The sequence below is a fragment of the Anas platyrhynchos genome, chromosome 6 (genome assembly GCF_047663525.1).
Source record: "Anas platyrhynchos isolate ZD024472 breed Pekin duck chromosome 6, IASCAAS_PekinDuck_T2T, whole genome shotgun sequence".
Lineage (NCBI taxonomy): Eukaryota > Metazoa > Chordata > Aves > Anseriformes > Anatidae > Anas > Anas platyrhynchos.
In genome coordinates, this window is record NC_092592.1 from 31,325,777 (window position 1) to 31,341,096 (window position 15,320).

At 42.1% G+C, this 15,320-nt stretch overlaps 1 long non-coding RNA gene across 20 annotated transcripts in view; it reads left to right on the forward strand.

Annotated features, from left to right (window-relative positions):
* Window positions 1-15,320, forward strand: part of LOC101803684 (uncharacterized) — a 75,556-nt gene that overhangs the window by 14,689 nt on the left and 45,547 nt on the right. For 18 of the 20 annotated variants that reach the window (XR_011810126.1, XR_011810121.1, XR_011810132.1 and 15 more), the window contains exon 8: window positions 3-2,165. This is a non-coding gene — a long non-coding RNA (uncharacterized lncRNA). Of the gene's footprint in view, window positions 1-2; window positions 2,166-2,279; window positions 2,429-15,320 lie in introns of all 20 variants that reach the window. The other 2 variants (XR_011810122.1, XR_011810124.1) reach the window with 2 other exon arrangements.

Consider the following 15,320-nt stretch of genomic DNA (forward strand, 5'->3'; position numbering starts at 1 on the left):
AGAAATAAAATCACTTCAAGTGCAATACACCAGCGGTCAATGTGGAAATGAACAAACTCACCACTGTGCTGTCCCAGGCTGGGCAGAGAGAAATGGGCAATTTTTTTTTCCCACGCAGAATTCAGTGCACGTCTTCATTGGAAGTGCCCCGCAGCCTCCCTGCTGCTGTCTGACCTTCCAGCCAGGGTACCTCTGCTAGAAATTAACCCGAACCTCGAGGTGTGGCAAGATCTCCTGAAGGAGTCAGATGGGAAGGATGAACCCAGTGTGGTATTTTCTCTTTTTGTATACTCCCGAAACCCCAAAACTGGTTACAAGAAGGACAGTAGACTGGCCAGGAGCACAAAATATGAAACAAGGCCCTTGCCAATGTTCAGTCCTATGTGACAGATATGCTGTGTTGCTTAACCAGCCCCTTTCAGGGATGTTCCCAGATCCCCGACACAGCATCCCTCCTTGGCCAGGACAGGGCATGAATGATCATAGCAAAAAGGCAAAAATCCCTGAGAACCAAAGTGTCCAGAAAGATCTCAGAAAAATCAGCTGAGCTATAGTGGCAGAAGCATGAAGATGAAGGCCCTGCCCTCTTCCTGCTCGGGCTGTGGCTCCTGCAGCAAGAGCAGTGGTTGCAGCACCGGGGAGAAACCCCAGGGTGTGACAGGGTGGGGGCAGTGGTGGGAATGGGGACAAGGATCAGGCCCAGGAGGGACTGTTCCTGGTCATGCACTGCAGATGCCAGCCATGTAGCGGGCTCTGCCCGCAGCCAAAGCTTTAATGGTTTCAGGAGAGGAGGAGCAGAAATGAAACCTTTGTCTGCTCTGAGGTTCTTTAGAAAAATGCAAACAACTTGAAAACCAGGGCAAGCACTTAACATACAACATGTTTCTCTGTCTGTGGAGCTTATCATCCCCTGGGCAGGTCTGTTGCCTGTTTTACTGCCCCACACCAACTCACTTTTCCAGCTAATGCTGTGAGGGGGCATCCTGGGTCCCAAACCAAGCAACATGGAGAGGTGGGGGCAGCTGGGGATAGGAGATTTCAGGGAGGAGGGGTGCCACCAGCAAGCAACCAGCAGTGGTGGCTGGTTCAGAAGGACCAGGTCGGGAGAAATCCATGGCTGAGAGGGCTGGTGTGTGGTGGGGCTGCCTGAGTGCAGCCACAGAGCCCTCTTGTGTTGTCTGCTGGGCTGCAGACCAGCCAGAAGAGCAGTCTTTTCCCTTCACAGTACCAAGGAGGGTAAAAAATTATTGGCTTAGCTTTCATTTCAGTTTTCTCTTTTCCCGTGAAGTTTTCAGCCTGTGAGTGTATTTAGAGGGCAAGAATGGCAGGAATGAAGCGATCCAAATTCCCCTCGTTTGTGGGAGTGGGGAATGTGCTCTGCCCATCTTCTAAAGACCCGTACACCAGGAGGAGGTATTTGCGCTGGAGCTGTTCCCATGGTGTTACCTATTATTAATTGGTTGATTTCCCAGGAAATATTTTGGCTTCTTGCCAGAAACCCAAGCTTCAGTATCATATTGCTTCACCCAAAAGAAATCTATAAAGAATTGGTTTTCTTACAAAAATATGTTTATATTTTTCCTGTGGAAAACAAACACTTTTTTTTTTTTTTTTTTTCCTTCTAAAAGGAAAGGGAAAAAAACACCCTTTGGCTGAACTGCCAAATCTCTGAAGACTAAAAGTTCAGGCAGCCTTTCTCTGGGCAACATGAGACCCACAACAGCCTGTTCCACCCAACATTTTGTATTCTGACCTTCACGATCTTTGCTACAAAAGGAAAAAAATTGTTAGTGGAGAAGAGGAAAAGCAGAGAAGGTTTTACCAGCCACCTTTTTCTTTTATAAAGCAGGAGCTATCTTTAATCCCTTCTGTAGTGCTCTAAGCTTTTCCCCTGCTCCTGCAGAACACCGGAGTATCTGCCTAAGTTTAAGGCTGCAAATAACCCCCCTCACTGCATTATCCCTTTAAGGGACTGCATTATTCCCTTTAAGGGAAGCCACCTTAGACACCAGGGCTTTTTGTAGTGAAGTTCCAGCGAGTCCTGCTGCAGCGAAGTCCCCAGGCACACAATGCTATCTTCTCCTGACATTCATCAACCATTGTATAAGTCTCCAGGAATCACAACCAGCTTAAAGATCAGAGGATTTTTCTTTACAATTGCACAGGTATGCTTCTGTCTCTCTCTCTCTTTTTTTTTTTTTTTTTAATGATTTCAAAAAGCGTAAAGCCAGAAAGGAGTATTAGATCATTTTAATTTGCTTGCTGATGGTTTTGTGTAGTATTCTATTATCTAGGCATTAATCTCCAAGCAGATACCACCAGCAAAGAAAAAAGATGACATCAAAGCTAAGAATGCTTTAAAACTACTGCGGGGGAAAAAAATGGGTAGAAAATACTTATGAAAAAATGTCCTGTGCTGCAGAAAAAGGTAAGTGTTGTTCTTCCTTTTGTCTGCACAAAATTCCAATTAATCTGAAGAAGGATAAAATTCTTTCCTGCATTCAGGTCCAGTGGTCTCCAAGACCCTGAGAATACAAATAGGGATCATATGACTCAGTCATCCAACTACAGTGCAAGGGAGGTCTCGTTTCAGTCACGTCCATAAACGTGAGCTGTGTGTCAGAATCTGTTCTTTTCCTGTCTGTAGCCTGTTGAAGAGACTCTTCCAGTCTGTAATATGTGCACGAAGTTAGGAGGAGTTTATGAGAGGTTAGGAAGCTGGTATGTGTTTTGGAACTTCCTATCCACTGAACAAGCTTTTTCTAATAATTCAAGATCTTGTCAAATGAATTAAAATGATTCTGATTGTGATGCTATGTATGTGTCAGCTTCTATTTAAATAATGTATTCTGTATTTTGGCTGCTCAGGACTGGATTTTTAATACTTTTTTTTTTTTTTACACACTGCTGACAGCATGATTCTATTTGATCTCTGTTGGCAATAGAAATGTAAGAATAAGGATCTGTTTTAGCAGTCCTTTTAGTTTATACTGTTGACACTTTTAACCTGAGCTTTTGCATTAGCACCCTACCAAAATATTTGGATTGGAATTATTTTATTTTATTTTAAAGATAATTCCTTCAAAATCTAAGTTAATTCATGAAAATATTTTTACTCATGGCAAATTTAGGAAATACTGCCTGACCAAATTCTGGGGTCTCTTTTGCTGAACAAAACTCTAGGGTCTCTTTCTTCCCTGTCTTCAGAATGTGTGCTCATAAAAGGCTGGCAAGCTTACAGCTTTGAAAAACAATCAAAGTAGCTATGTGTTACAGCATGACCTTTTGGTGTTGCATTGTTGTGCCAAGGCAAACAAGGTGCTGCCCAGAGCATTCCCTGGTTTAGCTCTGCTTGTGCCTTTTGGTAAGAGACAGATCCTTAGTCTGGCCCACAGTAGCTACAGTTAATATCTCATCTGTTTACTGATTACCTCTCTCATTGTCTTCTTGCAAAACCACCCCTTCTACTGACAGTAATTGAATTGGCTGTCTGTATTAGGTTCTTAGATTCACCATATGCTCTCAGTCTAATATTATTTATTTGAGATTAATGGAAACAACACCAAGAAAGAGCAAATGCAAAGCTTAAAGGAGAGGTCACAGAACATCTTGTCATGCCAGATGGTGTTGTAGCTATCCTGGAAGCTATCAGGTAGGTATTTCAGACACATATTCTTTACCTTTTGAATTTGAGATAAACTTAAGGAACATTCAGAAAAAGAGAGACTTGCCATTTAAATGGACAGGGAAATAATTTGAATTGCCTACATTATGATTTTCGGAGGAAAGGTAGATCTGAAAAGATGGCACAGATTTTTAGGATTCATGTCTGAACGTTAATTTTGTTTCTGTGATCTCAGTCAGCTTTGTCTTGGGTATGTTTTCAAGGATTACGTAAAAGAAGTGTTATTTGTAAACTCTCTCTGTGTTCCATGTTACCCTTACCAGAAGGTGTCTCACTTGCATGGTCATTGCAAAAAACTATGCTATGAGATATCTTTAGGTGCACTGCATACTGTTAGGTTGCTTTGGAATGATGTATTGCAGCCCCTCAGCAGCATGGGAATGAGAATGTATTAACCTAAAATATCTGATGTGTATGCAAGGCTACAATAAGCACGGCACCATCTCGTAAATGTTAGTTAGCAGCAGAAATATTTTTAAATGTTATGTTGGAAGGATAGAAAGCCAATAAAACTAAGGGAAAGGGAGAAGGAAAGACTTGTGATAAGGGAGAAGGTACTCAAGTACCACGATGATCAGCAGAGCACGAGGGGATGGGAAAAGGTGAGAGATGTTGCATGAGATAGAGATGGGAAGTGCAGCCTGGGTGAGAGAGGAGATGCCTGGAGAGGGAAGAGATCTCTGATCAGAGCAGAAAGTGCAACTGGGAAAGAGTAACAGGCATCTCAGGCTCCCACTAAAAGGTCTGCTAGTGGCCACATCCCTGCGTCACACTGGTCCTTTACCCTGCTGGATCCCATCTGCCCGAAATGTTCTCCCAGGGCTGAGCCTTGCCCTGCCAGGAGGCTCTGCAGCTCCAAATGTCTTTCAAATTAATTAACTCAGTCAAGAATGGGAGACATTAAGGAATGAGGGGAAGAGAGAAAAGCACAGCTAAGTTGTTTTAATGAATGTGGCTTTCCTCTCAGAAGGATTGAAGACATGAAAGATGTTTTCAAGGAAGCAGGAGAGCTTGCTTAAGGAAGGGATTATTCAGAGCTTGAAAAGTGCTGATTACAAATTGCCTTGTGTATGCTTTAGGTTGTTAAATGTAAAGAGGTCTTAATAACTAAGCTAATAAACTCCTTAGTGTTCCACCTCGATATTTTTATTTATGTCTTCAGAAGTGTGCTAGTTTGCTGCATAAATAACAAGGCATATTTCATCTTGGAGCAAGCAACAAACACACTCAGAGAGTTCTCCAATGTAGCAAGAAGGGAGGATTTTTCATTTATTTTATTGATATTTGGTATCTTTTGTGCTGCAAATGGTTCAACAGTGAAGTGGATACAAGTTTTACCTGCAGGAGGAGCTTTGTGGAGTATTGGGCAGAGCTCTGCATCCAAGTGATACATGAAACTCGCCACCAGCGAGGGGGTAGGATGTTTTTAAATATGGATGGTTTTCTTATGAATAATTTTCAAATGGTTTCAGATTTAGAACATTTTTTTTTTAAAGCCAGGTTAACACAATTCCCTAATTCCAAGTGAAAGCTCTTGCCATCTTCTGATTCAAAACCAGTTCAAGGACTGAGTTACAAATAAGATTTTTTCCCAGAAAGGTGAGAGCTTAAAGCAAACTCCCTTTGTTTGTTGGGCAAAAAGATCTCTTGAAATAGCTGTTTCCCAGTCATTCTTAATGCCTGTCCCCTGAGGCAGGCAAGGCCTGTTTTGACTGTACTTATTGATCTGTGTTATGAAAATAATTACAATAGCATTCATGAGCCTTGAAAACCATAGAGTAAAGATAGCATGCATATTTCACTTAAATCAATAAGTTTGGTGGGGGGTATAATATGCCTCTTGAAGCATAGCTTGAGGAGATTATCTTGCTTTGCTCTGCTTGAGGAGGCTCTGGTAATGTATTTAATAATGACAATGACAAAAATAAGGCTCAGCAAATTACCTGCTTCATGTGGTATTGCAAAACCTCTGCTCTGTGCTGCCCCGTGTGCTGGCCTCAGCTGGCCCCAAATCTCCTCCTGCCCCAAGCCTGTGGCAAGAGAAGGACCAAGTGCCCTCTCTGCCCTCTACTCTCCTCCGTTCTGCTGAGATGACAAATAATTCAGGCAGGGGCTAGCTCTGGCTGACTTTGCACAGCACCTGCTAGAAAGTAGGGTCTCATTTCAGCTGGGGATCTCAAGCCCTGTAGTAGCACAAATAATTTTATGTAATGATTTCATTTTATTTATGGTCCTAGGCTTTACCCAGAGACTCGTGGTGGAACCATTAGGCATGTCTGGGATTGTTATGAACCTCTTCCCCCAAAAGTAATTTATCTGACTGAGGGTGGTGTGGTGCAATTGTACAGCAGCTTATGACAATTATTCTAAGACAGCTCACCTCCTGCCTCTCTGAAAACCATCTCAAGTTGAATAAAAACTGTGTTGCTCTGAAAACAGCCACTGCCCCATCAGGCTGGAAGTGAAGTCTTGTTACCTGGATGTGTATGTTGTATACCCACCTCTTGTACTGACCTCCAGGGACCTTGCTATCTGCTGATGGCATTTCCCACATTTTCAGATTTTGACTGCATGTCATGTCAAAAACGAAAGATCCAGGGAATCAAAAAGCCTCAGGATGCCAGGAGCAGTGACAAAATTGAATCTATGTATGTTCATCCTAGCCTGTTCTGTTTTCCCCAGCTTTAAAACTAAGTTTCTCCCACCCTTTGGAAGTTCCTTGAGCCAGAAATATGGTGAATCATTTGGGTTTGGGTACAAACTTCACTGAATGAACTGCATTGGGAAAGCATGGTCAGGTCTTACAGAGCCAGTGTGGCTGGCAAATAGATGAGTGGTTGTACTATGAGAGCTGTCTGGTTTCCCTGAATTGCCTTTCTGAGAGAGGAAGATAGTCTCATTAGAGCAACCTTACCAATACTACCCAAGGCTGATGAGGTCTAAGCAACAGATTGAACTGACCAGAGAGATTGCTAGGTGCAGCTCTCACACAGAACAAGGTGGAGGAATGTGATCCTCTAACTGTCCAAGTAATAGTATTATTCCGAACTGCTGTGTGAATGAAACAGCAGGGGAGGCAACTTTTGTCTTTCTAAAGGAATACATGGACCTGCAGGAATCATTTGAAGGGGATGTACTTTGAAAAATATTTTGCAGCTGAGCTGAGGAAAAGGCCAGCAGTGGGCTGACCAGCTGCTTTAAGCTCCGAGCTGTCTCTGTTGTAACTTCTTTCATACTTTGATTCTGAAAACATTTATGTGAAAATTCTAAAAGTCTTTGTTGCTGTCCTAACGTGAACCACCACACATGGCCTATTTTCTGCCATCCAGGTGGTCTGCCCACGGGAAAGGACAGAGCTATCCCTGCCAGGGCCTAATCCAGCTGCTCTTCTCACATGGAGCTTTCAGCACCGCTGCACTGCTCTGTGGCCAAAGCCCATGCTGGCAGTGATCACTGAATGTCACAAATTGAGAGATACGTGATAGATATAGCAAAGTAGTGGACTTGGGGGTGCAGCTTTGTGTCCTGTCTCCTGGGTTTGCAGCCTGCCTGAACTTCAGAAGCATAAAGCAGAGACAGTTTCTCTTCCCTGAGGTCTTGTAGGTTCCACATCCAAACCAGTGATAGAGAAACTGAGGTAATTTTAGCCACTGAGAATGAATAACTGCAAATTCTTATTCTCTGCATATTACTGTGAACACTAAACAGCCATCCTGCAGTACCTGGCTCCAGCCAGAAACTGTGAAGACAAGCATGGCAATGGTCGGAAATGTATTTGTGGACAGAAGCCCAGTCACTAAATGAACTCCCACTGAAATGAGAGGTATTGCAGTTCTGTAACTTCAGTGAATTTTAAACCAGGCTCTTTTGGGGCATCCTCAAAATAACAGCCTGTGGTGAGGAAGCAACTAATTTGCTGAAATACCCAGAGCTTGGCATATGACAGCTTTAGCAATGCAGAACTCTCCCTGCCTGATGTGCAGCAGGCATACCTTTATTATGTGCCCGTCAATGTGATCTGTCTGATGTGGTCAATACAACTACTTTTGTCCTGCCAGAACATGTGAATACATGTGATAAAATGTGAAAATTTGGGCAGGGCTCAAAAGTACATGGAAAAAAAAAACAAAACAACACATTAATTCTTAAGTCCTTCTTAAGTCCTTTAAAATACACTCAGCTTGAGGATCTTCTTGTATTCTCTTCCTTGCATACAAGACTGTTCCTATGAGGTGGCTACAGGGTTTTCATCCAGTTCTCAGCAAAGGGGAAGCTGGGAGATGTGGTCTGTGCTGGCTGCTGTCTCCATCATTACCAAGAGAGAGGCTGTGCGGTGTAGGGTTGTGTGGATAAGAACGAGAGAAACACTTTGAAGAATGTCCACAAAAGGACATTCATACTGGAAAATACTGAGAACATCCTTTCTCCCTTTGCACCAGCCCTACACTGAATGAATTTAATGCCCTGCAAAATGCCTATTTTGGGGGAGTGTGGGGTGTGGGTGGTGAGTTAATTTCATTCAAGAAGCAGGCAGTGAGTTGGTCCACAATCAGTCATGGCTGGGAATACCACAGTATCTCTCTTTCCACTCCTTCTCCTCATCCTGCCTGCTATTTTTAGTTTGTTAGTTTGTTAACAGATTTGTGAAATAGATTTCCAGGACCATGAAAAGCAGAAAAAAAAACTTTAAAAATTGTGATTAGAGGCTCAAAACTCAAAATCTTAAACTTGTTCAAGGAAGCAAGTCTGGACAATTAGTGAGTGCCAGTGATCGTGATCTGGTCTTTGGAAATTAAGAGTTGTCTTAGAGGAAAAGACTCTGCTTTAAAGAAGGTAAAATGTACCACTGCAGAAACACTTCACACTGACAGGCATGAGCTCTGTGCAGATTGGTAAAGTCTGTCCCTGATGCTTTTCCTGAGCACAAGGTTTTGTTTTAATTAGTCCCTCCTAGTGCCACTCTGACAGAGTAAATTAGGTGTCACTAATAATATACCTAGTAAATGCAATCATTTTGCCTATCCACAAATTCTGCATGCTCATGCTGTGGTTGTTTTCCATGTCCCTTCACTGCACATAATTATATAATCATCTTGTGGAAATAAACATGAAATAGTTGCCGATCTTCAGCTGCTCTCATTTCTCAGCTGTTCCTCATGGGATGTGACAGGCCACCTCTTCTGCAGGACAGTAAGTTTACTCCTCAGCCAAGTGATAGAAATGTTAACTCTGGGGATTAAGGAATAGCAATTAGTAATACAGTCTGTTTGGAGCAGATCTGTTTATTTAATAGAGCTGATTATAAAGTGCAGGCAAATCTTTTCCTAGCCTCTGGGTTTCTTAAACTGTGATCTTCACCATGAATCCTCTGTACTGTGTACTCCCTTTCATCTGTTTGTGTGACCGTCAGGTTCAGACTAGAGCCATCAAGTGAACCAAAGGTTTAGAGCTTGAGCTTGGTACAAGTCCTGAGTTAACACAACAGTGTAGGCATCGAGGGCAGATTTTAAGATCAAAATGGAGCTTTAAGATCTTCATAACATCAGCCACAGAATTTCTTCTGATCACATCTGTCTGAAGACCAGGAGCTCATGTCTTCATCAAAACAGAGCTTCTAGATCTACTGGCTTAACCAAAAGACAACAAGAGATAAACCACCAATTCTCTTTGTTAATTGTTCTTATCCCAGGTCACCCTTACTGTTAAATAAATTAGTATACTTTAGTAATGAGAGAATGGAGAACCACTAGAAAACAACATTTGATCCATACTTCTAGTTTGTAAAAACAAACAAACAAACAAAACACTTTTTTTTTTTTTTTTCCTCCGGGGAGGAAAAGATACTGTTTCCTACTTCAGCAGATATTTTGTGGGAAGATAAGAATCCATGTTTTTAGCAAAAGACCCTATTCAGGTTAGATTTTGTTGTAGCTGACCAGATTTCTGTGAACCATTTCAGTGAAGGATGTAATTTAAGAAGAGGACCATGTGTTTTTCATCAACAAGGTTCACGGGAAAATGTTTTGTCTTCATGCTGGCTATACTTTATATTTAGAATATCCTGAGTAAATTGCAAGTCAAACCACTATTTTTTATTTGTTTTCTTTTTCTTTTTCATCCTTGCAGGAATAAGTGCTTTTTTATTATTATTATTATTATTATTCACTTCTGTATTGAAAAAAATAACAATACTGCAGGGAAATAAGACAGGAGTCACATTTTCACATTTTTTTTCTTTCGTATTGTAAAACCTTGTTCTAAAAGTTGGTGATTATAAGACCATTTGAAAATATTCTTTAAGAATGGGAAGTATGTAGAAATAATAGTCTTAAATTTATCTAGTAGGCTGTTGCCTGAAGAAAGTCTTATTGTGGCTTCACAGTGGTGGCTGCATTCTCAATAATGAAACACGAAGAATAGTTTTCTTACCTTACATTTATACAAAGCTTAGCAGTACAAAAGCGAGAAACTTAAGAAGACAAAAAAAAATTCTAACCATTTTTCAAGCATCCCAGGAATCTGACATACAGTGCTACTATTATATGAATGAGAGAGGCAACTTTAGAAAGCCATCAGGTATGGGTTTGGGGTCTATGGTTTGCAGCAGATCCTATTGGAAATGAGTGTCCCTTATCCCCGTATGATTTCCCATGCTTTTCCAAGGACGTAGTTCGTGAAATTTTGGGGATTCAGCATTTGTGATGGAATCTGTAACAAAACCCAGCATGGGAACTGTAAGAAGGTATTTAAGTAGTTTGAGTGAGAGTCGGAAACTGGTTTAAAAAGCATTTCCTGAAGGTACAATCACTTCTGGCACCAGAGTAAAAACACTTACGCGTATTTCTGCACCCTGGGGCAGTTTTCAAGAATGTTGCTAATGTTAAATTTGAACTCAGAGGGCTTTAATTTTTCTGTTTGATGGGAACACTCGTTATGCAAATAAGATAGCCTTTGGGCAGCTGTCTATTTTGCAAAGATTTTTTCTTTTTTTTTTTTTTTTTTTTTTGGAAGGATGCTAGTTTAAAATGGAAATTTCCACACTGAAGTTACCTATTTAGAAATATCTTTTTATTGTGCCTGGAAACATGAGGTTAAACACAATAAGATACAAACATCATAAGTTAACCCCTATCCTGGCATGAAAGGATCCTTGGTTCAGTTCGGCACTGTCAGTGTTGTAACTCCTCCTAGACAGGGAAATTGCAGCTACCTCCACTTGTCCTTGACCTCATGGCATAGGTAAAATGTGTTTGGTTTTCTCCAGGGCTGGACTTTGGTGGCAAGGCTATGAAACCAGTTAAATCCTTCCATTTCTCCTGGACTGTCTCCACACTGTCAGCTTTTGGGTCAGGGACAGTTTGGATGAAGGCATCCTCAACGTTATATGGGTAGCTGATGTCTGTGCTTTGCCTTGCAGTACTCTTGCTGCTCTTCTGCTGTGTGGTATTACCTGAATGACCTTGATTCATTCTTCCTGGCTAACGTGTCTATGTGATTGTGCCATAGGGCACAATCACATGTAGATGAGACCATGCAAGAAGTAGATGGATATTTTGGCCTATGTTTTTCCATCTGGTGGATTCCTAAACTTGTCTGAATGAGGGCATGCATCCTGGCAGGCTTTGTTCATGGAATTGTATTAGGGAATAGTGTTTGGTAATCTTGGGCCTTATTCACTAACAGCAAAGTCAAAGAATTAGTCAGAAAATAACCTGAGGACACATCCTGCATTTGCATAACTTGCATGCCATGACCAAAGCCAATGGGGCAAGAATGGTTAACCTCTGCAAATATATTTTTTCTTCTCCTGATAATTTTATTCTTCAGTCTCGAAATCTTATGTAGGATTCAGGGGTTTTGGCTGCTATCCCCTTCTCAAAGTCTAGAGGTGGGGACCTTTAAGAAGGAGTCTTCAACCTATGGGGAAAAGACAGACCACAAAGAGCATCAAAAATTGGAAATCAAGAAAATCATTTCACTAATGTATTTTAACTTACTCCCCACTGACTTTTCTGTCTCAGCAGAATTTCATAAGTGACATACTGCTGTGGTGTGCAAGGCTGATCTCATGTGGTGGCAGATACATGGAGGCAAGAACCTAGACATTCATCTCCAGCAGCTCAGTGAGATTCAGTGAGAGCAACCGCTCCACAGGAGCAGTGGGGGAAAAGAGCTGTCCTCCCTTTTAAAGTGCTCCTTGTTTAGATGAAATCATAAATTTTCTGACTTGGTACCTATGATACACTCAGATATTGCCTTCCCACTCTAAGTTGAGAACATCTGCTTGCCAACATCCAAAGGGGATTTGCTATATGGTGTTAAGGAGAGCTTTCCCTGCTGAGTTTGACTTGCCTAATTAAGTAACAATTTACAAAATGCTTTGGATCCATCTGGAGGGAAGATCCTTCTAAAATGTAGCTCATTATCCTAACAATGCAAACTGAACCTGGGTGAGCAAGGACTGAGGGACCAAACCTGCTCCATAAAGGAGATGCATTACAGAAGATGGGCAGCTTGCTGAGGGGAAAGCAGGTGGCTCCTGTAGGTTGAGTGGGAGTTCTGCTCTCCTGGGGAGGGGAGCAACAGCAGCGTAAGTGCTGAGACTGACAGGAAAAGTTAGTGGAAGTGTTTTCCTCTGTTGCTGGGCACAGCTGCAGCGCAGCGCTTAGCTGTGCTTCAGGACTTCGTGTTGCTGAGCTTGCAGCTGGAGGCAGGGAGCTACAGAGCCAGGCAGGGAAGGTTGCACACAGTGAACTTCTCTTTTCATCTATTCGTCTCTGTAAAATAATCAGGGTAGATGCTATCAAAGCTCCAGCTTTCCAGAAGTGTGCGATGAAATTAAATAACTCTAGGACGTCGCTAGATGGATGAAGTGTACACAACAGCCCTCTACAGGGACATAGCTCGGTCTCCCTCATTCCCAAGCTCTCTGCTTGCCATGAGTTTCTTGTGATTGTGTTTAAGGGTGATTGAAGTTATGACCTCCTACTTGGCTCTCTTTAATCAGTAAGCAGAGGGACATTGGGGCAGGGCCCTCAGAAGCATGCCAGGCAGCTCCTAAGGGTAATGACCCATAACTTCATCATCACAGCTGCTTTCTGTTTGGGGTGGGTGCTGTTTGCTGTGCCACCTTCTTAAAGGTTCCCGCTCCCAACTTTTTTTTTTTTTTTTTTTTTACTGCCAGGAGCAACCTGAGTACAGCGGTCAGAATAGCTTTCTGTGTTGCCAAGCGTATTTTGGGAAGAAGAATTGCTATTACCTTATCAGCAAATCATTTCCCACAGGCATTTTATTTTCCTACAGCAGAGGACAAAGGGAACTGCTCAGAAGGCTGCTGAGGCAGTTGTGGCTGAGTGAACCGTAGCTGGATGCTTAATGCTGTGGATGTTTTCTTTACTCTAGCATCTGGATCATGTTTGGTACAGTTGTAGGACCTTTTGAAATGCAACGTTTTATTTTTCTAACACTTGGAAAAAATAGACCCTAAAAGAGAAACAACAAGCAAACTAAATCAAAACACATTTTCCCAAAATACACATAAGCTTTCCTTTCCAGTAAGTAAGTAAATGCCCTAAGGACATTGGATCTCTGCATTAAATCCAAGACTTTGGAAACAGCTTCCACAAGACAAACGAGGAAAGAAACAAACCCTGCTGTCCTGCCAAGGGCAGCCAAATGCCTATGGTGTCTTTGTTCTCGGAGGGTATGCTGCTGTCACCAGGAGGATACAGGCTCCTGTGACATTTTAGGAACACTCTGAGAGGAGGGGAGCAGAGAAGCCTGTTTGGACTGAGTGCCACCCAACCTGATGTCTCTGCAGCTGAGCAGGTGCAAATCCTACACAGGATGGGTCTTCTCTATTTTTGTACAAACAAGGGCAGGATGTGTTTACTGATGTGGGATGAATTATTGTACCAGCACAAACGAAAACAAAGCTGTGCTTTCCTTTTTCAAAGCACACTGCAGGCCTTGTTCACTCTCCCTGCTAATTTTATTCTCAGGGAATACGGGTGACTTTAGGGAATATCCTGTTGTCTTCACACAGTCAGACACTAAACGCTGTCAATTTACACAAAAAAGGGACAAGTACTCACCTAAGCTGCCATATAAAGAATGGCTACAGCTATGTTTTAGGACTGGGTTGGTATTTTTTCTCACTTTCTTTTCAGAAATGAGTTGACACAGCAGTAACATCAGTGACCAGACATCACACGAACATGCCCCAGGTTTCACTGTGCATCCACAGCCTGCCCAGGGGAGCTCCCTTCTGTCTGGATACAAAAAGCCTTGAAAGAGCATTCATAGACATAAAGAATCAATTAGTAAGAGACAGAAGAGATGTCCAAGAACTATTTTTATGATTTCAGTCTAAGAAGAGCCAGGTGCTTGATTAAAAGCCCAGCAGCTGGCCACAGAATAGTCATGACCTGTCCATGAAATATAGTGAAAGGGAGAAGAAAGAACAGCTCCCAGGGAGTGACTTTTTTTTTTTTTTTTCCTTAATGCCAAGAAAATAGTTGGATATGATGGCTTCAACAATGCTGTGGGAAAAGGTCCTCTGAAGAGGTGAGGCGGATGGTGGTATGACAGGAGCAGACAGTGACCTCGTGTCCCATTCCTGAGACTTCACAGAACCCAGGAACGATTGCACAGAGATAGTGGCTTTTGATGTGAGTTTTCACAGATGTACCTGGAATACCTAGGGTCATATATTTCTCCGGTGGATAAAATAAACCTCTGACAGCTGGAGAGAAATTGCACAGATTGAGTTTCCCAGGTAAATCATTATCAGCACTCATGGTGCTGATGTACTGCTTGTGGAGTACTTCCTGCATGATAACAACACGTAGGCCTTATATCACCCTCTGCACAGTGCTGACAGCACTGTGGGCAAGATCTGTGGGCAGTTATCCTCGCTGAAAATCAGAGCCAGGCTGTGAAGTGGGATGGAGATAGGAAAGCCCATTTCACAGGGGACAGGAATGAAACCTGATAACTTGGCTGTTGAAGGGGATGGAGCTCCTGCTCCAGCATGATGTGATATGGAGGTGGGGTGTGCCATATCTGGGCACTCCCAGTACACCACCAGCCACAGCCATCTGTCGGGTATTTTCCTCTGATTTTGCTGCTCTTCCAAGTGTCCTCAGACAACTTTTTAAAGTTACCGAACTGGCAAATTCTGTTTCTTTGGGTATTTCTGACTGTCTCTGTAGCCATAGATGTGAGAAGGCTGTAACTGCCACAGGATGGGCCCATATGCTATCGAGCAGATACCACTCCAAGGCAGCTGGGATGGGTTGCTTATATGCTATGACGGTTTCTATCCTTTGCCAGGAAATGTCAATTGGTGCTTGATTAGTTAAACTAAACATTCAGAACAAAATTTGTCAAAGGAAATAAAATACTATTTGGTGAGTAATTTGAACATCAGCTATAATAAAATGTACTACTTTTAAAATGAATGATCAGCTCCTTTCAGTCCCAATTTCCCGAGTTTTCATAAATGTAGACTAAAATAAAAAAAAAAAAGTTTTGTTTTTAATACATTGGAAAGTCCAGAGAAAGACTTTGATCTGAAAATCTAAAATAATTTCACTGATATTACTCCAGATTTATAACTGAGTTCACAATCCAA